The sequence below is a fragment of the Coptis chinensis genome, chromosome 1 (assembly GCF_015680905.1).
Source record: "Coptis chinensis isolate HL-2020 chromosome 1, ASM1568090v1, whole genome shotgun sequence".
Lineage (NCBI taxonomy): Eukaryota > Viridiplantae > Streptophyta > Magnoliopsida > Ranunculales > Ranunculaceae > Coptis > Coptis chinensis.
This window is the reverse complement of record NC_141456.1, coordinates 12,340,564-12,365,365: the sequence shown is the minus strand read 5'-3', so window position 1 is coordinate 12,365,365 and position 24,802 is coordinate 12,340,564. Positions and strand designations below refer to the sequence as shown.

Genomic DNA, 24,802 nt, shown 5'->3' with positions numbered 1-24,802 from the left:
CTTGCATGACCAACCACCCACTCTGGGATAAATGGGAAGACTGGTTCTCAACTACTACTACAAGAAACAGTGAGGGAAACGAAGGAAAGTCTACCTGCTCAGTGTACCATCTTTACATATGGCAGTGGGAAATATATTTTCTGTCTCCTCTTGCCAAGCGTACGTATATCCAAGCAATCTTGCGACAAGCCATCCAAAATATTAGGGAATTGCTACATACAGACCCCATATATCTGAAGGCAGACCCCATTTTGAAAAAATTTAATACCAAATATGTCTCCAAATAATCTCTTAGGCAGACTCTGTTGGAATCTTCATGTGTATTTCAAATACTTGTGTGTTGTTTAGTCCCACATTGATGAACCACCACTAGCAAGTGAGGTATTTGAGGTGAACCTCTAACATAAGGGTGTGCCCTTAGGGTACAAAGCCACACACGCGCCCGCCCGCCCCGCACCGAGCCGAGTCGCATTTTGCGCTCGGGCTTGGGCTGGGCTATCTAGTGGGTAGTGGATTATCAATTCCCTAAACTGTTTTTTAGTTTTGGCTTGCTAGAGTTCTACTTCGATTTGGTTTTGTGAAACCGAATTAGAGAGGTGTCCTTCTCCATCTATGATACGATCATAACTCTATATAAACACTGCTGTGTTCATAGAGAGAGATCGATCACAGAACAGAGAGAGAGAGACGCAGAGGGAGAGAACTCGTGTATACAAGAAGTCGTCCTGCTGCTGCCTCGATATTGAGAGAGACAGAAGTCGTGCTGCTATCTCTATACACCAAATAAAACGTAAAACGTAACTTCGTGCATACTATCCCCTTCATCTCACCCTACACCGAATCGAGAAACGGATAAGTCTTTTCATTGCTTTTTATTTATTTCTTCCGTCCCCGCCAGAGAGAGTTATATTGTCGTTCTAGAGGGTAGTCCGTTTCTAGTGCAAAAAAGTCGGCTTTGTTAACCATTGAATCTCGTGAGGAAGACGCCATGTTGCCTTTTCTCGCACCATTGGAAGGGGCTTAAATTTTTCCTTAAGGACTGCCTAATCCGCGCCTTGGTTATTACCTGTTATTCTGTCCTTGTCTTCTATTGTTTTCTTTTATCTGCATACAACAGACTCCACTTAAAAAGTGAAAACACATAAATTTCAACTTTTGTCTTTTTACTCTCTCTCAAGAAACCTTCCTTAAACCCACACTTTTTTTTTTCCACTCCTCTCATTTTCCAATCCAAATAAATTTAACCCACACATCTCTTCTTTCTCTACACATATTCATCTTCTTTTTCAAATTCTTTTGTTCTATTTCTATTTACAACCCATCTTTTTGTTTTTCATTTTTTTTTATGACATTGAGTAAAATGGAATGGGCATATGATGTTTTTAATGTGAAAAATGAACTATTTAATGAAGAGAAATTTCAATCAAGTGACCAAGACGAGGTAACTCTATATACAACTATTGTTCATAATGATTCCAATATCAATTTATTATGAAATCATTATGAGGACGACTTGTACAAAATGTGATTACAAAGTATTTATGCAAACTCAATCTATAAGGTCGATCTCTTCCGTTTAATGGTTGATTTGAATAGTGAGTGTTGAAAAATGGAAATAGTCTTACGTTTGAGACGTCCCAGGCCAACTAACTTTCTAAGACTGGCCTAATTTGGAGCGACTTATGAAGCATTAGACAGTCTAATTTGGCCGTCTCTTAGTTACTTTGATAGATATCCCATATTTTTCTTGTGACAAATTTTTAGCTAACATTATAATTCACTGTAAATGTTATAGGATCTTCTATACAATCACAATGAGGTACCAATTGATGCACTTCGGACTTGACAAAATTCAAATGCATTTTCGGAGGAGCACTACATAGATCAAACCAAACATTTTAACACCAACATAGTATGCATGGATGAATATATGTTTTGAAACTTACTTTTTTGATTTAATACCTTCTTACCCATGGATTAATGAATACTTAAATTGATTTATAGGTATTTGATAGTCGTCAAGATTTGATTGATTGGACACAACATAAAGGAAGTGAAGTGGGAGCTATTATCGTCACTTGGAAATCTCAAAATGCAATTGGTGGGAAGGCTCCTAGACTTATTTTGATATGTGAGCGTGGTGGTAAATTTTGATCTCATAAAAAGGTAGAAGCAAACGAGAAGGCAGTGAGAAAGACTGGAACAAAAAAGATGAATTGTCCTTTTAAATTAAAAGCGTGTTTTGAACGTGGTAGTTTAGATAGATGAACACTAAGAGTTGATTGTAGTCGTCATAATCATGGGATGGCAAAAACTATGGAAGGTCACTCTTATATGGGAAGGTTTAATAAGATGGAAATGATTCTTGTATCTGAGATGAGTAGAGTTGGAGTCAAACCAAAAGAGGTCATGAATGCTGTCAAAGCAAGAGATATATTAAACTCGTCCTCCATGAGACAAATGTATAATGCAAGACACAAAATTAGACTTGATAAAATGGAAAATAGAACACAGTTGCAAGAGTAGGGTAGATTGTTAAGGGAAAATGGATATGTGGAGTACAGTAAACGTCGAGAAGGTAGCAATGAGGTTTGCAAATTGTTTTGGGCCCATCCGGGTTCGATCCAAATGGCTAAGACTTCTAACCAAAATTTTCTCATGGATTGTACGTATATGACAAACAAGTATCATTTCAAGTTGTTAGAGATTGCAGGAGTGACATCGACCAATATGACTTTCACTGCATGTCATGTGTTGATCGAAAAGGAAAAAGAGTATGACTACACTTGGGCATTGGAAAGGTTTCGAGAGATACTCATGCCTGAAGTTCCAGTGTTGATTGTGACTGATAGGGAGCTAGCTTTGAAGAATGCATCCGATGTAGTATTTCCAAATGCAAAGAAGCACTTGTGTCGATGGTACATTTCCCAATGTGTCTTGAAAATGGGAAAAAATATTCTCAGTGACGAGCAAAATATAAATAAACTTTGTGCCATGTGGACTAATGTGGTAAAGTCAAAGACACTGGAGGGTTTTTTGAGAAAGTTTGCTTATATAGAATTAGCTTTTAAAGACTATCCTATGCTCATCCAATATTTGCGTAGAACATGGTTGCCTTACAAAGAAGCATTTGTTGCTTACTGGATAGACCAACAAAAGCACTATGGAAACACTACGATGAATAGGGTGGAAGGATTGCATGCTCGACTGAAGTCGAGCTTGAAGGGGACATGCAAACATGATTTTCTTGGAATGTGGAAATTGATCCATCCAGTTATCAATATTGAGATGAGTGAAATTAGAGCCTCTTTTGAGAGGAGTTTAACTAGATTTCAGCACGAGTACAATGATGAGTTTTTTAGTGAGCTCAGAGGATTTATTTCAAAAAGAGCTTTAGATTTGATTTTGGGAGAGATGAAACGTATAGATGTCATTGGGGTAGATGATAGTGTTTGCGACCACACTTTGCGTACTTCACACGGGTTGCCGTGTGCGCATGAGCTAGTGATCTCAAACAAAAAGGGTGCAGAATACCTCTTTCTGAAATTGATGAATTTTGGAAAAAGTTGTCTATTGAACCGAAAGCTAGTGATCCCATTGGTGTTGATTACAAACCAGCTATGGATTTATTTATTCAACAACTAGGATCGACTTCTGAAGACCAGTAGAGATCTATGATAAAGATGCTCATGGAACTTGCAACGCCTAAAAGTTCATCATTGGAGCCATCAAAGGAGGATGCTACACCAAAACGTCATCCTAAGGGCAGTACTAAGAAGAGGCCAGCAAAAGAAGAGTGGTCAACTACCCGAGATCCGTCATGGTTTGAGTACCCTCCGGATGCTCCACCCATGACTCCACAATCCATAACAAATCCCAAGGCCAAACCATTTGTTCCAAAGAGGAAGAAACCAAATTTTGATGTTGGTTGCTCCATTAATGAAATTGAACATCCTCTAGATGCTCCACCCGTGACTCCATAATCTATAACGAAGCCCAAGGCTAAACCATATGTTTCAAAGAGGAAGAAACAAAATGTTGATGTTAGTTGCTCCATTAATTAAATTGAGCATCCTCCAGATGCTCCACCTGTGACTCCACAATCTATAACGAAGCCCAAGGCCAAACCATATGTTTCAAAGGGGAAGAAGAAACTGAGTTTTGATGTCAATTGCTCCATTGCTCAATCTGGATATAAAATGTGTTTTCCGCGTGAATTTCTACAGTTTATTGTTGGTTTTGAAGACCCTGTCGGCGATGGAAATTGTGGTTTCAGGGCTCTCTGCTTGGCTTTGGGAAGAAAAGAAACCGACTGGTTTTGGATGAGACAAGAGTTATTAAGTGAGTTAATGTCAAATGAGGAATATTATGTGAGGATATTTTCCCAGGAAGCTGTTGATGGATTAAATAAACCATTAAACTAACTCAACATTCTCGTCTTCTTCAATATGGTCTTCTACAACTATTGCTTTTTTGGTTTTTCGTATTCGATGAGATGCCGTTTGGGGAACCCTAACTGAAGGCTGGCGACTAGAGACAACTTTCCCTTTCTTTTTTCGGGGCGGCATGACTATCCCTGTAATACGTCAATAGCTAACAATAGTCAAATTTCAATTACAACCCAAACTTTATGATGCAAGATAGAAAATGCAAGCTTTTGAAGTGAAGGAATTTAGTAAGTGAAACCCCAAGCACAACATGCAAGGAAATGAGATAAAAGTCATAAAACTAGACAGACACATCCCGCATAAAACAGAATCATAAAAAAACTACAGGTTGGGCAATTCATGCTGCCAAATAGAGAAATTGGGTAACATACAATTTTATTTTGGACTTTTTTGTGTATGTGACTATGTACTATCCTAGTATGTGATACCGTCTTTTGCATATTAATTTTCCTCTTTGTTCTGTGCATTTTCAGAAGTGACTGACACTGGTATTGCGACACCATCTCGTGATACACATCTGTCTCCAAAGTTTGGGCTCTATACTCCATAACAACTTAGGTATTGAAAAGGTACTTATTTTGCTTGTCCGCAGATTGTTCAAGTCTTCGTAATAGTTTGAATCGATTGAGTTTTTACTCTTTGGTACTTCGGTTGCGATTTAACCCAAAATTACTTGGGGCTGCAGATATCTTAAAAGACGATAATGTCAGAGGGCAGCAAAAATTGTTGCCCTCTATTTTGTAATAACAAACAAATCCATTTTGTGATCTATCACAACATAAGACAGACAAAACTACTCAGAGTTGTCTGAGGTGGAAACTGTATCACAAGAAAACACTAGGCATAAGTGCATAACCCACCAAAGCCACATTCAATAGCAAATGCAAAAAATCATGAGGGACACAAAATCTACACATAGTGCAGACTGTAGACCAAGTGACCAACCAAGGGAAATAATGGAACACTCATCAAACAATAGAGTGCCCGCTGAGTAACCAAAGCCACTGGTAACAAATGATGGATTTCCACTTGCTTAAATCATTGATTAGTTAGCCATACCGAGACAGATGATCTTAACAAGTTACACCTACAAAAAAATATTTCAGGATTTCCATGCCGAGTGTTGAAAGAACGGAAAGTTAATTTCTCATCAGATTCAAGTTTTAAACAGATCATAGAATCTTTGGTAGTCTCTTGAACTACCACCGTCACCGATAGGAAATAAAACCGCTCAAAACGTAAGCGAGCAAAAGAAAATCTTTGAACACCACAAGATTAAGCTAAATATAGAAAAACCGAGAGGAAAGTAAAGTCTTGCTTAGTATCAACATTATAAAATGGTACTAATATTACTACTACAAATCCTCTTTGTCACTGTCAAATGTGCTTCCTGCTGACTCTACTTGGATGTGTGTAGAACGATTAATGGGATTCATGTGCATTTTCAGAAGTGTGTAGAAGTGTGTGACAGTTTTCCTTTTTTTTATATACAGAACACAGTTGACATTCAAGATGCCAAATTGAATCCAATTCCAGTTCCTGTGGGCAAACATGAAGTTATAGGCTAATAACTTCTAATGGCTCCCTAAACTTGGTTTTCATCAATAATAGCATCATAGTTCATAGTTCAACGATGCCCGGAATAAAAAAGTTGGGAAAATGGGAGCACCGATGATATTTGCATTTACGATGGCTAGTTAAGAGTAAAATTGGTACAAAAAGTTAAATGCCAACTGTTAACAATTTTTAACATAGAAGAGAATCTTGTGTCTTCAAGTTACCCTAGCTATATGCATTAGGCACTTAGGATAATACGAATATGGCTTGATAATTTTAACATAGAAGAGAATACTGTGTCTAAGGATTAACATTCTCACAAAAGAGTCTGCAGAATGCAAGTGCATTTGAAAAAAACAAATTATGGTCACCCCATTTGCTTCTAGCCTCAGGCTAACTATAATAATATAGATGACCACTACTAACCAAAACAAGAACCTATAAAATTATCAAAATGAGGTTTGGACTTGTTAATCCATTGTCGAGCATGCCCAATTTCCTTCAACAGTCGGGTGGGTACGCCTTGATTGATGGAGGACTAGCAACTGAACTTGAACGACATGGTGCTGATCTTAATGACCCTCTTTGGAGTGCCAAGTGTCTTATCAGTTCTCCTCATTTAATCCAAACTGTAATGTCTCTTTATTCCATTGCCATTCACATATGAATAGTTTCGGCTTGTAATTATGACCTCTTATTGTATAGGTACACCTCGATTATCTTGAAGCAGGTGCGGATATTATTCTCACGGCATCTTATTAGGTAGTTGGGCTAGCTTTGTCTATTTTTTTTTTTCAGTTATGTAAGTAATATATTTTTAAGAAGAAGATTCCATCATCTTTTTGTGTGTGACACAGGCTACTATTCAGGGGTTTGAATCTAAAGGCTTGTCAAAAGAAGATAGTGAAGCATTGCTGCAGAGAAGTGTTAAAATTGCATGTGAGGCACGAGATACATACTATGACAGATGTGCAGAGCATTTGTCTGATGGAACAAAAAATGGAAAGATTCTCAAGCACCGGCCTATTTTGGTCGCAGCCTCTGTAGGAAGCTATGGGGCATATTTGGTCGGTGGGTCTGAATATGAGTATGTTACTCCGTCTTTCTTTAAAAGGTCTAAAACATTTTCTTCACAAATTCGTAAACACAAACAAGAACTCGAGTAAAAAACTAACTACATAGCTATGAATCAAGTATGAAGATTATACCCATTACCCAAATCTTAAAAACAAAGAATCAAACCATAAGACAGCACAGTTAAACAAAAGTTAAGTTAAAATGGGTAATAAAAAAGTTCTTATTACCTTAAACACTTTGTTTCCTCAAATTATCAAGAGTCTTCTGCTGGTAATGGTCATTCAATGAAGAAAAATCAAATCTTGCAACTGCCAATAAAACATCACCACATATCAGCTAAACACGTTAAAAACTTATACATTACAACATTGAAATAAACATAACATTACCAGATAACCCAGCCTTTAAACATGATTCAAGGACTTCCACATATTGCGATTTGGGCCCAAGTGTTCCAACGATTTTAGTCAAATATGGTAAAAAGCTTAACACGTTTTAAAACTCATTTTTCATCATTATAACGTCTTAAACATAGGAAGAAGAATTTAAAAAAAAAAAAAAGGTGGCTCACAATGTTGTATTTTAGAGGAAGAAGAAAGAGAACAGCCGGAGGTAGAAAGAGAACAGTGAAAAGAGAAAATAAAGTTTTTAGTTTTTGAGGCCCAGGGGGGGTGTGCCCAACGATAATTTTAAATTTGGGGTCTGCTTTGAGAAAAAATGGGGTCTGCCTTGAGATGGAGTCTGCCTTGAGAGATATGGGGTCTGTATGTAGTCCTTCCCAAATATTAGTATGGGTGATTTTTATTTGGGGTAGTCCAAAAATAAATTATATTAAAAAAGAGTCCAAAACCCATGCACACAGATTTCGATGTGTATTCCACCATTTTATTAGGCTTGTGTTGACACTATGGTTTCTTAAGATAAATCATAGACAGAAAATCCCAACAATAAATATACTAAATACTTATATAAGATGATTGAAAGCATCTTTTTTAACGGACATCTAGATGCTGATATAGCACGCTGAAATTACCATTAGATAGTGTCTCACAAACACATGATATGTCATGAATGGAAAATTTGTCCCCTTAATATCTTGTTGAAAAATCCTAAAAATGCAAAAAAAAAAAACAAATAAAAATAAATAAATATATATATATATATATATATATATATATATATATATATATATATATATATATATATATATATATAATAACAATGGGGTTGTCCAACGCATGGCGAGGGGGATTAAGAAAAAATAGGAGAAAAAAAATAGTAAGTAAGAGTCCCAATTAATTATGTTTCCTTTATATACTAAATCTCTTTTCAAGAGTCCTAATTAATTATGTTTCATGTTTCCTAATCTATACACATCCAAACAAAGAATAATAAGGATTACAGGAGAGACTCTCTTTTTCAAGAGTCCTAATTAATTATGTTTCCTGTTCCTAATCGATACACATGCAAACAAAGAATAATAAATATTACAGGAGAGACTATTCAAATCAAGAGAAAAAAATTGATAATAAAAAAGCTATAGAAACAAGCTGCGAGAAAAAAACAAAATAGGAAATAAAAGTCCCAATTCTTGAACTTCTAAGTATCCCATATTTTCGAGTTCTTCAATTTACAACTATTGTGCTGATTTCAAAAGTTTTCTTTCTCTACCTCTCCAGTATGTGCTGATTTCAAAAGTCTTCTTTCTTTTGATCTGTGTTTACCATAAAGTTTGGAGTGTTAAGGGAGAAGGTAATGCAGGTCTAACATTAGTATGTTTGAATGCGACTTCCGAGATTGACAAACCATACATTTTATGTATACATATCAACCTTAACTGTTTATCAACTCAGTCTACTTTCTCATCTAAGGAGAAGGTTAAGTTATTTATTTTAGTCGTCACTATCTATATATTATCTACATATTTTAGTATATTCCATAAGAACGTTAGTAAGTGAATCTAAAGTTTTAAACCTTACATATATAGTTTCGGAGCTTTGAACTTCTCTTTCATATGAGCAATTAGCTTTAAACCTTACATGTATAGTTTCGGAGGAGCTTTGAACTTCTCTTTCATATGAGCAATTCTTGATCAATAAAATTTTTCAAGTAATTATTTTCACTCACCTAATCCTCATCTATTAGCTGTATTTTATATAATGCATGTGTTTAAGACTTATATTTCTTTTTTTTCTGTAGTTATTAGCATGCCCCATCCGTGCTAACGGATAAATTTCTTTTGACATAATAATAAGATTTCAATGCATCCTAAAGATGTAAATGTAGTTACTTATTGATGGATATGATAACCAAGTGTTTTTTTCCCCATATTCTATATTGTTTTTATTTGTTTCTGTCAGGGCAAAAAGTTAACCCGACGTTCCCGATGTGATGGTGCTTCCGAAAGCTTGAAAGAGATGGGATTAGGTATTTTGGAAGAAGAGAGATTGCGTCAACATTCTGGTTGCCTACGTACCCCGTAAGGAATCCGGGATCAAGTCTCTTAAAACGTAGTTCTGGAGGCTGCAGAAGCCTCCGTATATATAGCAACCTCCTGCCTTGGCGGCCAAGAAAGTGATTCTCAGAGATTACCTTTCCTCATGAATCCTAGTACGATCCTATCTAAAATAGGATCATTCCCCAAGATTTCATTCTATCATCGTGCAGGATCTTATCGGATTGCAATAGGATTTATCGCCTCCGTGGATTGGGTTACTGGATCAGAATTATCCGTACCGATGTTCTATCCTTGTGCAAGATCTTATCAGATTGCGCTAGGATTCCTCGCCTCAGCGGATCGGGTTATTGGATCAAAATCATCTGGACGGATTTGATTCATGAACTTGGGCCACCCGGATGGGCCCTAGACCTGTTGTGAACTCTGACGGATTAAAGGGCCGGATGATCCAAAAGTGCTTATTTGACCGCCACCCGACTAATCTACCGCTTGTCCCACTCCCGGTCCATGGTCCGAGTATGTTCTGGACCGAAAATATGATACAGGGTACACACATTGCCCCCTCTTCAACAGAGGAGCAAACGAAGATGAAGGTGGTATGTTGAAGAATTAAGGAAACGTGAAAAAAGGAATTTAAGTGAAAAAGTGTGACAATGAGGGACTAAGCTATAAAGATAAAAATAAAAAGGGTGGTGGTTGGGTGGGGATGAGTGATATGGTCATGGAAGAGGCATACCTGGCTGAAAAACTTTGGACCCGGTAAGCAAACATGCGGAACTGGCAAGAAAAATGTTGACCCGACAAGAAAAAAAATGCTGACCCAACCTGAAAACCGCGTGGAAAAACTGGCCAACGTCTAAACAAACATGAAAACCGTCTGAATCTGGCTGGAAACCACCTAAACCGGCTGGAAATTGCCTAAACCGAGTGGAAAAATGCCTGAACCAGCCAATAAACTGACGGTCGTCGGTGGTAGAGGGTCAAGAGTTGAAGTTCACTGTTGAATTTTGGTGAACTTCGTTTGTGTTCGGTACTGTTGGTTTGGTTTTTTTTTTTTTTTTTTTTTTTGGATAGACCTTTGTTTAAGACATGGGAGGCTATTCGAAAAATGAATTTTTGGATGTCTTGAACGGCTGGGCTTTATGTGGCTGACCAATTATTTGATGGTCAAGCCTTAAACTATATATGCTCCAGGCGGCAAATCTAGCCAACATGGCTGACTTCTTAAAGGTTCACTGTTGTGCTAAGCAGTCCCTGGGACAACATTGAGGACTTACACGATCAATGTCAGAACCCCTATTACACGTCCCGGTACATAGCTCAGCTATATCAGAATTGAAATAACCTGGGGTTTGTGACGTGCAATAACACCAAAATAACATAGTATCTAATGAACCGAACGCTGCAGCCGTGTCGTGTGAAGAACAAAGTCAATAGCAGATGAAAGTATGGAAGCCAGATCAGGAGAAATAGAAGTGGAATCTTTGGAATTGGGACAACATCTCCAACCGAATTGGCACTAATCAGCAAGATTCTCTTCATAGAACCTTCGAAAGTGGACGTAAGACGGATAGGATATGTGTAATATCTAACCATCTTCACAAAATATTAGACGGTGGTCTACCGTTGCCGCGACTAAATCAATACAACTAAGTCACTTGAAGAATAAGTGTAGTTACATTGCAAAGATGCTCCAATAGATGATTCTTGTGGAGACCAACGGATAACCAAGAAGTGCCTCATTAGTTGGGTTTAAATCTGAGTGTAGCGTAGACTTCGCCACCAAGGGTATACACTTGATGTAATCTAAGCAATCGCACCCAGACCAAAAACGATCCATTATCGTTCGTGGGTTTACATTGTTGAACAATGATACCAGGCGTAGGCCCACTGCACCACGCAAGCCGAAACTAAAGTGCAGGATGGCTTTCGCCACCTGGGTTTAATAAGTATAAAACTAAGTAACCAATATGAAATTAAAACACAATGTAAATGAAAATGAAATTTATTGATGATAAATGGAAGGAAAGTACAATGTATGTGAAATTTATTGGTGGAACTAATGATAATTAATTTGCTTGTGAAATAAACGCAAATGAGACCCATTCCAGGGTTTGGTTAGAACATCGTCAGTCAAGTTCTTGAGAAAATAAGAACCTTTGGATGCGACCTTTCAATGATAAAAGGTCCCTCCCAGTTTTCACCGAGTTTCCTGCTGTTAGGTTTTTCGTTGCTCCTTTGCCTTGTACGTAAGACCCAATCGCCTGGTTTGAATGCTCGTGCGCGCAACTTCTTATCATAACTGCGCTTCATAGAGTCCTGGTAAGTCATGAGATTCTACATCCACCATGACTTTGTCACGAGCCAAGATGTCAACACTCGTCTCTGTGGAGATGGCTTGTGTGCGCGCTGTTGGAGCGAGTATTTCAGTTGGGAGTACCGCTTCCGTTCCATATGCCAATGAAAAGGGTGACATTTCTGTTGAACGACGGGGGGTTGTCCTGTAAGCCCAAAGCATCCCTGGTAATTGTTTTGCCCAGTTTCCTTTAGCTGATTCAAGCCTTTTAATTTTTTTCAACGTGTCAAGAATAACACGGTTCGTTGCTTTTGCTGTCCATTTCCCTGGGGATAGTAGGAGAGAAGTTATGCCGTATCTTCAGGGACTTGCAAAAGATGTGGATCTCAGTAGAATCAAACTGGCGTCCGTTATCCAATACCATTTCAGCTCGAACGCCGAATCGGCACACAATATCGCGTCAGATGAACCGTTTGACGTCTGAAGACTGAATCTGACTCAAGGACACAGCTTCAACCCACTTCATGAAATAATCAGTTGCGACCAAGAGAAACCTTACATTACCTGGGGCCTTAGGCAAAGGACCCACAATGTCGAGTCCCCACTTAGCAAATGGCCAAGGGCTAAGTATGGGATGAAGCTCAGTTGCAGGAAGCTTAACAATCCAAGCATGTTTCTGGCATGGTACACAGATTTGGACAAACCGTTTGGCATCCTTTTACATATATGGCCACCAGTATCCTTGGGTGAGAGCTTTGTGAGCGAGACTCCTACCACCCGAATGATTTCCACAGATCCTTTCGTGAATTTCTTTTAAGATCTGTTGTCCCTGTTCAGGAGTAAGGCACCGGAGTAGTGGGCATGAACCCATGGGTTTTCTGTAAAGGCGGGATCCCCCCTCCAAGGTAGGTAATAACACAAAGTGTCACGCATCCCGTTTGACTTTGTCAGATAAAACTTTGTCTACGGGGAGTTCTCCAGTCTGTAAGAATTCAACCAGATTCCGATGCCAATCGGGAAGAAGAAGTTCCATTGACTCAATGCCGGAAAACTGATCGTCCGGTATTTCAAGAGTATTGTCAGCAAGATTTGTTTCAGAATCTGCTGCAGAGTCCTCCTCCTGTACAACCTCATTTCTGCGGTTGCAGAGTCAGTAACCATCGTTGGGGAGATGTCTGTATCATGCTTATGGTTGCGAGGAGAAGCCTGAGCGGGGTGATCTTGGTGCTTGTCTCGCGCTTTGCTGTGCGTCATAACTGCGTAAATCTGCATGAATGCCTTGCACTCGGCAGCGTAGACGTCAATCATATCTGGCAATGGGAGGTCGATGCTAAGCAGTAACTGGACCTCTACCCTGATATTTTGAGGTTCCATTAAATCAACTGCTGCTGAAAGGTAAGCCAATGCATCGGCATGCCAAACATCATTCCTTGGTCTTTGCAAAATTGAGATGCGCTCAAATTTTGCAGCAAGATTGCGTATCACATCTAAGCCGCCATTCACTCATCTCGTGCTTGATATGACCCTCCAAACTGACAAGAAACTAGCTTAGAATCCGTTACCATATTGATTTTCTTTATCCCCATTTTGAGTGACGCTCTCATTCCAAATATTGCTGCTTCATATTCGGCTTCATTGTTGAAAGCAGGAAAGCAAAGTCGGACAGACCTTTCAATTCGGCTACCGTTTGGGTCGACTATCACACAACCGATCCCGGACCCCTTCCTATTACTTGAACCATCTGTATACACAACCCACGTTTTGCCTCCGATAAAACGCTCTTCAATAGAGTCAGGTTGGCAGTTGAGAAAATCTTGCAGCTGTTCTTCCTCGAATAACTCTGGCGAAACCACGATATCTTCTATCGGGAAATCCGCCATCAGAGAAGCTAATGCATGACATTTTTCTGTAGTCCGAGTGCCTTGTGAAGGGGATATTATGTATATACTTTAACAATACGTCCCTGAAAATACGACTTAAGCCTACGTGCTGCATGCACCAGGGCAAGCACGATTTTCTCAATTTTAGAATATCTGCTCTCTAAGCCAGTTAACCTTTTGCTAATGAAGTATATTGGACGCTCCTCTAGGTTTTCCACGAACAATACTGCGATGATTGCGATCTCAGAAGCTGCCAAATAAATTCCAATGTCTTGGCCAGTTTGTGGACTGACCAAGACGGGGGGTGATATCAAGTAAGCTTTAATTTCTTTAAAAGCCCTATCACAGTCCTCGTTCTAAACTGAGGCACCTTTCAACGTTTGAAAGAATGGCTTGCATCGATCCGAATACTTTGATATGAATCTATTCAGGGCTGCCAAACGACCAGCGAGCCGCTGAATTTCTTTTTTATTCGATGGTGGGGGCATTTCGAGAATGGCCCGAATCTGTTCAGGGTTTGCCTCAATACCCCGTCGAGTCATCAGAAATCCTAAGAACTTTCCAGATGCTAACCCAAAGGAACATTTCAAAGGGTTCAACTTCAGTTTGTATCTTACGAGCCTATTGAAAACCTCTTGTAAATGCTGAAGGTGGTCGGGTGTTTCTTTGGATTTGACTACCATGTCATCTATGTAAACTCCCATGATACGCCTAATCATGTCGGCAAACATTGTATTCATCATCCTCTAATAAGTGGCACCTGCATTTTTCAAACCAAATGGCATGAATGTAAAACAATACAGGCCTTGGTCCGTGATGAACGCCGTGTGCTCCTGGTCTTTCTCAAGCAGAGGTATCTGTTATAACCAGACGAAGTGTCCATGAACGACAGACGCTTGAATCCTGAGGTTGCATCGACTAGATCTGAGATGCGAGGTAATGGGTATGGATGCACAGGAAAAGCTTTGTTTAGGTTGGTAGAGTCGATGCAAACCCTAAGCTTCCCATTTTTCTTTGGAACTGCGACGATATTGGATACCCATGTAGGGTATTCAATGGGCTTAATGAACCCAATGAACCCTGCTCCAAGCAGTTTACCAATCTCGTCATTGACCTTTAGTTTTCGTTCTGGAGCCATCCTCCTTGGTCTTTGTCGAACTGGTTTGAATCTCGGGTCAATATCGAGCTTGTGGCAAGCAACATCCGTGTCGATTCTGGGCATTTGGTCGATATTCCAGGCAAATATTTCTTAATAATCCCATAACAAGTGAATTAGAGCTCTTTTTTTGGCTGGGGGTAAACCGGCAGCAATGAAAGTAGTTTCGTGGCTCTCACCCCCTATATGAACTTCTTCCAACTAATCGATCGAGGGACTTTCTACAGAGTGTCGGGCCTCTCGTACCTGGTAAGCCCAACGTTTCTATAATTGCTATTTGGCATGATCGCCCTGGAGGATCGTGTTGCCCCAGACTTCGGATTTCCTGGTATCTTCCAATGCCAAATCGTGACACTGATGCGACATCATTTGGTCACTGCGGACCTTACAGACTCCCGTTGGCATCGGGAATTTCATTGCCTGGTGGAAGGTGGATACAACAGCCTGATTGGCATGGATCTAATCCCTGTCGAAAATTGCATTATAACAAGAACCACAATCCACCAGAAGAAAATTTATCCCGACAGATTGATGCCCAACTGTGATTGGGAGATGAACCTTTCCAATAGCATGGGTTGGTTCTCCGTTAAACCCAATGATTAGATTACGATCTTCTATGATCAGGTCCTCTGACAGTTTCATCCTGGAGTAAGCCTTGGTGAATAACATGCTAGCTAAGCTTCCTGTGTCGATAAGAACCTTCTGCACCCTAAAGATTCCTATCCATGCAGTAATGACAACAGCATCATTGTGGGGGTAATAAACCCCCTTTTCATCGTTCTCAGTGAACTTCAACTCGTGGCCTTCATAGGTCTCTGTATTGATACCTTGGTCAAAATTGAAATTGTTGACCTGGTAATGTTCTTGTATATGACGAAGTTTCAAGCATGTATCTATCTTGCGCTGATGGCGGGAGACGCTATCGACATGTGCGTGGCATACATCGATAACATTGTGTTCATCCAAGTTGATATGGACTGACCGAAGTTTGTTTTGAACAAACTCAGTAAGCTGTCTATCGTCAACGAGACGTTGAACTTCCTTCTTTAAAGCTCTGCAGTGATCTGTTTCATGCCCAATATCATTGATATATCTGCATTTTCAATTTTTATCCCGCCTACCTGTAGGATCTTCTGGTAGCGGCCAAGCTGGCAGTAACATTTTCTTAGTTATGATTTTTTCGTACAGGTCTACAAGGCCAAGCATCAAAGGGGTGAATACCTTTTCATCTAGATTTGGGGTCTTTGTATTAGTCTGAGTACTCCTCTTGTTACCTTGATTGGTAAGCTTATCCTTGGTGGAGTCCTTGGAAGTGGGATCTGCGCCATCCTTTCTCTGTCGAGAGTTTTGATCATCTTCCACTCGAACGTACATTTCCACTCGGGTGAATAAATCAGAGAGGGTGGTAGGCGGCTTTCAAGTAAGAGAGTTGTAAAGTCCATCTCTGTCGAAATGCAACGCTTGATGGAATGCCTGTATTGCGAAAGCATCACTCACATCCTGAACTTCGGTGTGAAGCTTCCTGAACCGTCGTACCAAACTCTTAATTGTTTCACCTTTCTCCATAGCGAGATTGAACAGTGTGCTCGGACTCTTCTTCGTCTTCATGTTGTACTGAAAACGTTCAACGAACATATCACTGAGCTTGGTAAATGAATCAATTGAACGCGGAGACAACTTGTTGAACCAGGACAGTGCGTATCTTTTCAATGTTGCTGAAAAATACGACACATTAACGACTCATGAAATTCCTATAAGGTCATAGCCGCTTGGTAGCTCATGATGTGCTCGTTCGGACATCCATCCACGTCATTGTAAGTCAGAAGAGGGGGCAGTTTGAATGCCTCAGGATGAACACAGTCCCTAATGTCATTTACAAAGGGTGAAAATTTCGGACCTCACACAGCACTTTCCAAGAGTGGATCGTCTCGGATGGTTTGCCTGGTCACGGCTTGGTTAATCAATTCCTTAACCTTTTGTTCATTCATATTCTCATAGTTGTCTTCATCTTGATTCTCTTCTCTCCAAATCCGTTCATCACGGGCTAAGATTCGATTAGGATTCGGTCGTTGCCGACGTTCGATTCTACCCCGCCTTCTGCCTGCCACTATGTTAGCAGGTAGTGGACTTTCATTTCGATTTGTGCGCTGGGATTCATATCTTGATCCGGACACCTCCATGGATGTTGGCGTTTCTGAACTGGAACTGAATGCAGCTGCTGGCGTTCCAGATTGTTATGACTGGTGTGTCCGAGGATTTGTGCCCAAACGATCCCAAACATTGTTTGACTATGAATGAGTGGGGACCGGCACGATAGGGTAGATTGTCCGGCTTTGGCTTGGATCTCTAACACGACCATTATTGTGAATAAGGTTTTGGCCATTGTTAAGATCTTCGCGTTGTCCCGGTTCGGCCCTTTGCCTTTGCCTACGTTCAGACAAAGGGGACTCGACCGATTGGTGCTCCTCAAGGTCTCTGGGCCGTTTGCCTAGTTGATTTCTCAAACTCTCGTTTTCCACAACTATTCTTGTCAAAAGAGAGATAAGAGCTAGATCTGATTGGTATTGCGGGTTCCTGATGGAGGTGCTTGGGTTACCATGTCAGCCTCCCCAGCCCCTTCCAGGACGTCGCGCAGTAGCATTGCGTGTGGGTTCAGTAGGACCATTCCTGACGTGTATTCTGGCAGCTCTTGTGCTCCGCACAGCATTGCGGCAAGGGACATCGGGATTAGATTCCCAAATTCCTAGTGGCTCCAAAGTGTGTGGAACTGCTTCAAATAGTTTGTTTCCTCCATTCTGAGAGAAAGATTTACGACGACTCGACTGCCCCACCTCTGTGGTGGTGCCTGGAACAGTCTCCATGTTCTGTCGAGTCACTACCTGTCGGTTGGCAGCTTCTGTGTTACTCATCGCAATTTGTTCAGTCATGGTAACAAGGACGTATGAAAAATAAGGCCGAGGATATCATGCTTCAACGGAAGACCACGTGGTCGTGGGTTCGGTCCCCACAGACGGCGCCAAAGAATGTCGGGGCAAAATGTTAACCCGACGTTCCCGATGTGATGGTGCTTCCGAAAGCTTGAAAGAGATGGGATTAGGTATTTTGGAAGAAGAGAGACTGCACCAATGTTCTGGTTGTCTACGTACCCCGTAAGGAATCCGGGATCAAGTCTCTTAAAACGTAGTTCTGGAGGCTGTAGAAGCCTTCGTATATATAGCAACCTCCTGCCTTGGCGGCCAAGAAAGTGATTCTCAGAGATTACCTTTCCTCATGAATCCTAGTACGATCCTATCTAAAATAGGATCATTCCCCAAGATTTCATTCTATCATCGTGCAGGATCTTATCGGATTGCAATAGGATTTATCGCCTCCATGGATCGGGTTACTGGATCAGAATTATTCGTACCGATGTTCTATCCTTGTGCAAGATCTTATCAGATTGCGCTAGAATTCCTCGCCTCCGCGGATCGGGTTACTAGATCAGAATCATCTGGACGGATTTGAACCATGAACATGGGCCACCCGGATGGGCCCTGGACCTGTTGTGAACTCTGACGGATTAGAGGGCCGAATGATCCAAAAGTGTTTATTTGACCGCCACTTGACTAATCTACTGCTGGTCCCACTCCCGATCCATGGTCCGAGTACGTCTGGACCGAAAATATGATATAGGGTACACACAGTTTCAATATGTGGTTGTTATTTTTTATTCTTCACTCTTAATTTCCTAAGAGCATTTCTAGACCAATTCGTGCATGGGTAATCCAAACTTACTTTCATGGCTGTTATTTGGTTATATTTGCATAATCTGATAAGTTTATGGTCGTTGTTTAAATTTTGAATGGGGTTCTTGGTGTTAGTAGTGTACTCAAGTGGGAATGAATTACTTTGTATATGTTTAAGGTTTTTGTGTTAGTAGTTTGCATGCTGATGGTATTTTGGAGTAGATAAATTTCGGGGGAGGTCATTTGCGAAAATAGGAGATTCTTACATGGAAACACAAATAGGAGATTCTTCAACAGAAGGTGAGTTAGTAGACTAAATGAGGTTTCCTTATTTTTTTTGGGTATGTTTTGCTATATATATTTGTAATATAATAATAATAATAATAATAATAAGTAAACCTTGCAAATCTAATACGATATAACTAAGTTAGGTTGTGTTTTGTGAAGTTGTTGGACTATATATTCAAAACTTGAAATTGTACTTCTAAATTTTTTGGTTGCACTAATTTTATTGTGTAGATATGTCTATGTTGGAACATTTGTGCCTTTTCAGACTACCATTCTTCAAATGCATATTTAAAGTAAAATGATGTAAACCTACATGATAATATAGATACTTAAGGGAATTGAAACCAAAAGGTTTCATGATCATGTACCATAATAGTTGAGTAATATGCTCATATGGATTTATTTTCTTAAAATTGAAGTTCAGGCACACAATATAATTCATATTTGATATTTCTTAAATTTTGTGGGAGTCGGTTTACCCGATTTTTCGGTTCACAAGTTAATATTTAATGCATCTTAAAGTAAAGGGTTAGATAGACTTACCCCATTACTAGTTGCAATTAGTGTCCCCCCCCCCCATTTGTAAGATCCAACGGTCAAATTTCTTCATCTGAAAAAAAAATAAATAAATAAATAAAAAAAAATCATCTCGTAGCCGTTGGATCTTGCAATTGGGGGGGTATCACTAATATTTTTGAAAATGGGGGTGTAAGTCTAACTAACCCTAAAGTAAAAGCAGTCGGTACTGCATTTTTCAACCCAGTTGGGTACGTTTGATTGATTTTGTAACTTGATTGTTTTGTATGTTTTTAGATTCAGGTGTGCTATTAATATAATATAATGCTGATTTTCTTTCACATACGTTGCTTTACTATATTTTTGTTAGCCTTAAGCTACTTCATTGGTACTTTCGTCCCACTTACAATTACGAAAGGAAGGATTCCTTAGTACTTGGTTTCTTTTGCAACAAATCGAAGATGAAGAATCTTAAAAAATATCACACTTTGGGTATGAATTTGAAGGTCTTGGTTCTCCAAGTCATGGCTCAATCCTGAAGGTTGGATGACTCATTGATGCTTATCTAGCGGAATAGATCTACGGAAATTCATTGCTATCATTGAAATCTTGCTTGACTATGCCCGAGTTATTGATGATGGACTATACAGAGCAGCTGATATATATTTAAAGGCAACTTATCCAACTTTTTGTTTTTGTTAGTGTTGCAGTATGAATTCATTTCTAATATAGAGTGATACTGTAATTTAGTGTTAATTCAACTCTTTCTTATGCTTTACTTCACTTTAATTTGTGACGGGGTTCTAATTAATAGATTTTTTTCGTAGAACAAAATTGAAATTTTTATCACAGGTTTGTTTTGAAATTTTCATGTTTTTAAGAGTGATTTTTTTTGTAATTACACTATTAGTAAATTAAGTATTTATTTGCCTTCTATCACGGACCACATTTCACATTTGTCTCTGATGGTTTTCAAATATTAAACCGTGAAAAGGAGTACCTAAGTTTTTTTGGAAATCATATCAGTGCTCATGCTCTTTACGTGCTAACATGAATTAGCAAACGATGAACATTCTTATTATCTGCTTTGAAGACTGTATATAACGATAAATAGAAGTTGGTATTACACACCAACTTTGATAATTATCAGGAAATCAGAAACTAGACACAAATGCATTGAACCAACCCAAAAGAATAATTAACAGGAAATAGGATAATAATGAGAAATCGCAAGTTGGATGTAACAACATTGAACTAACCTCAAATAATAATTAAAGAGAAATCGGAAAATGGATGCAACACTGCATTGAACTAACTCATAATAATTAACGGGAAATAGGAAAGTGGATGCAACACTGCATTGAACAAACCTTAAAGAAAAATTAATGGGTAATCGGAAAATGGATGTGAGTGCATCGAACTAACCTCAAAGAATAATTAACGGGAAATCGGAGATTGGATGTAACACTACAATGACCTAACCTCAAAGAATAATTAAAGGGTAACTAGAAATAGGAGACTAAATGTAAATGCATCGAACTAATCTCAAAGAGTTATTAATGCAAAATCGGAAAATTTGATGCAAATGCATTGAACCAGCCAACGTCAAAGAATATTAATGGGAAATCAGAAACTTGATGCAAATACATTGAAGAAACCTTAAAGAATAGTTGATGGGAAATCGGAAACTGGATGCAACATTGCATTAAACTAACCTAAAAGAATAATTAACGGGAAATCAAAAATTTGATGCAAATGCATTGAACTAACCTTAAAGAATAATTAGTGGAAAATTGGAAACTGGATGCAACTGTATTGAACTAACGCAAAAGAAAAGTTAACGAGAAATAAAAAACTGGATAAAAATGTATTGAACTAACCTCAAAGAATAATTAACAGAAAATCAAAAACTAGATGCAACTGCATAAACTAACCTCAAAGAAATAATTAACGAGAAATACAAAATTGGATGCAAATGCATCAAACTATCCTCAAAGAATAATTGGCGTGAAATTGGAAACTGGATCCAAATGAATTTAACTAACCTCAAAGAATAATTAACGGGAAATTAGAAGCTGGATGCAACTGCACTAAACCAAAGAATAATTAACATGATATCGGAAACTGGATGCAAATCCAGCTAACTAACCTCAAAGAATAATTAATAGGAAATCGGAAACCGTATGCAAATGCATCGACTAACCTCAAAGAATAATTAATGGGAAATTAGAAACTTGATACAAATGCATTAAGCTAATCTCAAAATATAATTAGTGGGATGAAAATTGAAAATTGGATGCAAATGTAATGAACTAACCTCAAAGAATAATTAATGGTAAATCGGAAATTGGATGCAACACTGCAATGAACTAACCTCATATAGTAATTAATGGAAAATCGAAAACTTGATGTAACACTGCAATGAACGAATCTCAAAGAATAATTAACAGGAAACCAGGAACTGGATACAAGTGCATTGAACTAATTAACCTCAAAGATTAATTGACAGACAATCGGAAACTGGATGCAAATGCATTAATTCAACAAACCTCAAAGAATAATTAACGGGAACTCGAAAAGTGGATACAAATGCATCAAACTAACCTCAAAAAATAATTAACGGATAATCGAAAACAACATGAAACTGCATCAAACTAACCCCAAAGAAAAATTAATAGAAAATCGAAAAATAGATGCAACTGCATCAAGCTAACCTCAAAGAATAATTAACGAAAAATTGAAAACTGGATGCAACTGCAAGGAACTAACTTTAAAAAATAATTAACATGAAATCAGAAACTGGATGCAAATGAATGGAACTAACCTCAAGGAATAATTAACGACAAATCAAAAACAGGATGCCAATGCATGAAACTAATCTCAAAGAATCATTTAGATGTAATCGAAAACTGGATGCGAATGCATCAAACTAACGTCAAAGAATAATTAACTGGAAATCTAAAACTAGATGCAAATGCATTAAACTAACCTAAAAAATAATTAATGAGATATCAGAAACTAGATGCAAATGTATTGAACTAATTAAACTCAAATGATAATTAACTTGAAATAGAAAATTAGATGCAAATGCATTGATCTAACCTCATAGAGTTATTAAAGCGCAATCCAAAACTAAGTGCAAATTCATGGAACTAACCTCAAAGAATAATTAACAAAAATTGAAAAATGGGAAATCAGAAATTGGATGTAATTGCATTAAACTAACCTCAAAGATGAATTAACATAAAATCAAAAACTGGATACAAATGCATTGAACTGATCTAAAAAAAAATATTTAACAGAAAATCAGAAATTAAATGCTAATGCATTGAACTAACATCAAAACATTATTGTTTGATGTGTAGTGGAAATGTCTCAACAAGTATATGATTGGGAATAACTTGTTATTCAAGTATATTCAATATGAATTTCGCCTCATTAGGCATTCTCACAAAAAATTTATCAAACTTCTATTATTAAACAACAAAGAGAACTCGAAGGGCTTTTATAAAAGTGCGTTATTATTATTATTATTATTATTATTTTCTAGAGTGTGATTTTTAATATTGCAAGAAATTTAGATGAGTGACCAATGTAATATTCATATCTCATAAATGGATCTATCTACATAGTTCAAATATTTTTTACAATAATTTAATATAACGGAACCCGTTCGTAGGACGGGTTTGAAAGCTAGTGGCTTAATTGTAAAGCACGCATGACACGACATTATAATCAATATCAGAAACTCAGTATTAAATCATAAACGAATTCTTCACTTGTTAATATAACATATTTACATATATCATTAATGCTGAATGTTAAAATCTGATTTAAGTAAATACATGTCATGTCAGATTTCAACAAAATTTAACAGGGGAAAATATCAAATGGCACAAAAAAAAAAAAAAATACAAGGAAAATGAGAAACTCAGACCAAACCTGTGTAAGCAATTCTTTTGGTTTGAACTCATATTTCTCAGGGTTCTTTAGAGTAAGAGAATTTTTTTGGGGGTTGCAAGTTGCAACAAGAAGTAATTGAGCATGTTCGCCACCCTCTCAACCTGGGAAAAAACAAATAATGTTACAATGACAACATGTGTAGGTCAAAAATTCATTGTATATATAAGATGGACAAAAGAGAGCTTACCATCTCGGGAAGAAGGAAAGGAACTGTAATCTCATTTGATGTGAATGCCAACATATTGACATCCTCCATTGCCAATTTCATATCAATACGGATAATCTACAACAACAAATTGTTTTCATTTTGTTAGATATCATGTTCATTGGTAAATGTTACGTAAACGAATGCGGAAGCGTGACAATTGGACAAATAAGATTGAATGTGGTGATATAAATCGACAAAAAACAAATCAATTAAAATACTTACCAATGCAAAGCGAATAACTAATAGAAGTGGAGACCAGATTTACGTGGTTTGGCGTTAGCCTAATCCACCAAGCAAAAGAGGAGAACTTTACTAATCAAGAGATAAACAAACAGAGTACAATCACTCACAAACGAATCTCGATGGATTCTCAAACTCTCTCTCACAAATTGAAGCTCACAAATCTATACTCTCACAAATTGAACTTAACTAATTTGAGCATAACAAATCCCACAAACCGGTCTCGTATTTATAGAGGTCGTGGGTATCAAATTGGAATCCTATTTAGAATAGGAAACCAAATCCTTAACCGTGTGGTGCTGGCAGTGCCTCTTTCCAATATGAATTTGGAAAACCCCGTATACCAACAATTCTCCACCTCAGTGAAGATTTATCCAAATTTGAGCCGATCAACCGAATAGCAAATCCCCTCTTCAATGCACAAATGTCCGAAGGACCAAACAAATAACAAATATCCCGAAGGACCAAACAAGCCTGTACCACATAGTGGCTGCCTACGTACCCTTGTTAAAGGATCAAGCCGACCGTAGTTCACTAATGCCCCTAAGAGCCAAATCATCTCAAATGAAGGATATGAATCAAATTCAAACAATCTTGAAACTTGATTCCATAAACCACTTTGGTTAACATATCAGTTGGGTTCTCCTTGGTGTCTATCTTAGTGAGTAAGATATCACCCTCCTCTAAAATTTCTCTGACAAAGTGAAAACGCACATCAATGTGCTTCGTACGGGCATGATAACTTGGTTCTTGGCTAAATATATAGCACTCACGCTATCACAGTGAATCTTGAGCTGACCCTGCACAATACCCAACTCATCTAACAAACTCTCCAACCAAATAGCCTCTTTCATAGCCTCAGTCACCGCCATATATTCTGCCTCTGTTGTAGACAATGCAACTGTAGACTGCAAAATAGACCTCCAACTTAATGGAGCACCAACTAAAGTAAATACATACCCAGTAGTGGACCGGCGCTTATCCAAATCT

General features: G+C 38.3%; 1 long non-coding RNA gene across 1 annotated transcript; it reads right to left on the bottom strand.

Moving 5' to 3' along the window:
• Positions 1 to 104: 104 nt before the first annotated feature.
• On the bottom strand, positions 105 to 23,647 carry LOC147522196 (uncharacterized). Its single transcript, XR_015195101.1, has 3 exons — positions 23,552 to 23,647; positions 23,344 to 23,465; positions 105 to 178 (listed from the first exon to the last, which is right to left on the bottom strand). It is a non-coding gene; the product is annotated as an uncharacterized LOC147522196 (long non-coding RNA).
• Between the last annotated feature and the right edge of the window lie 1,155 nt (positions 23,648 to 24,802).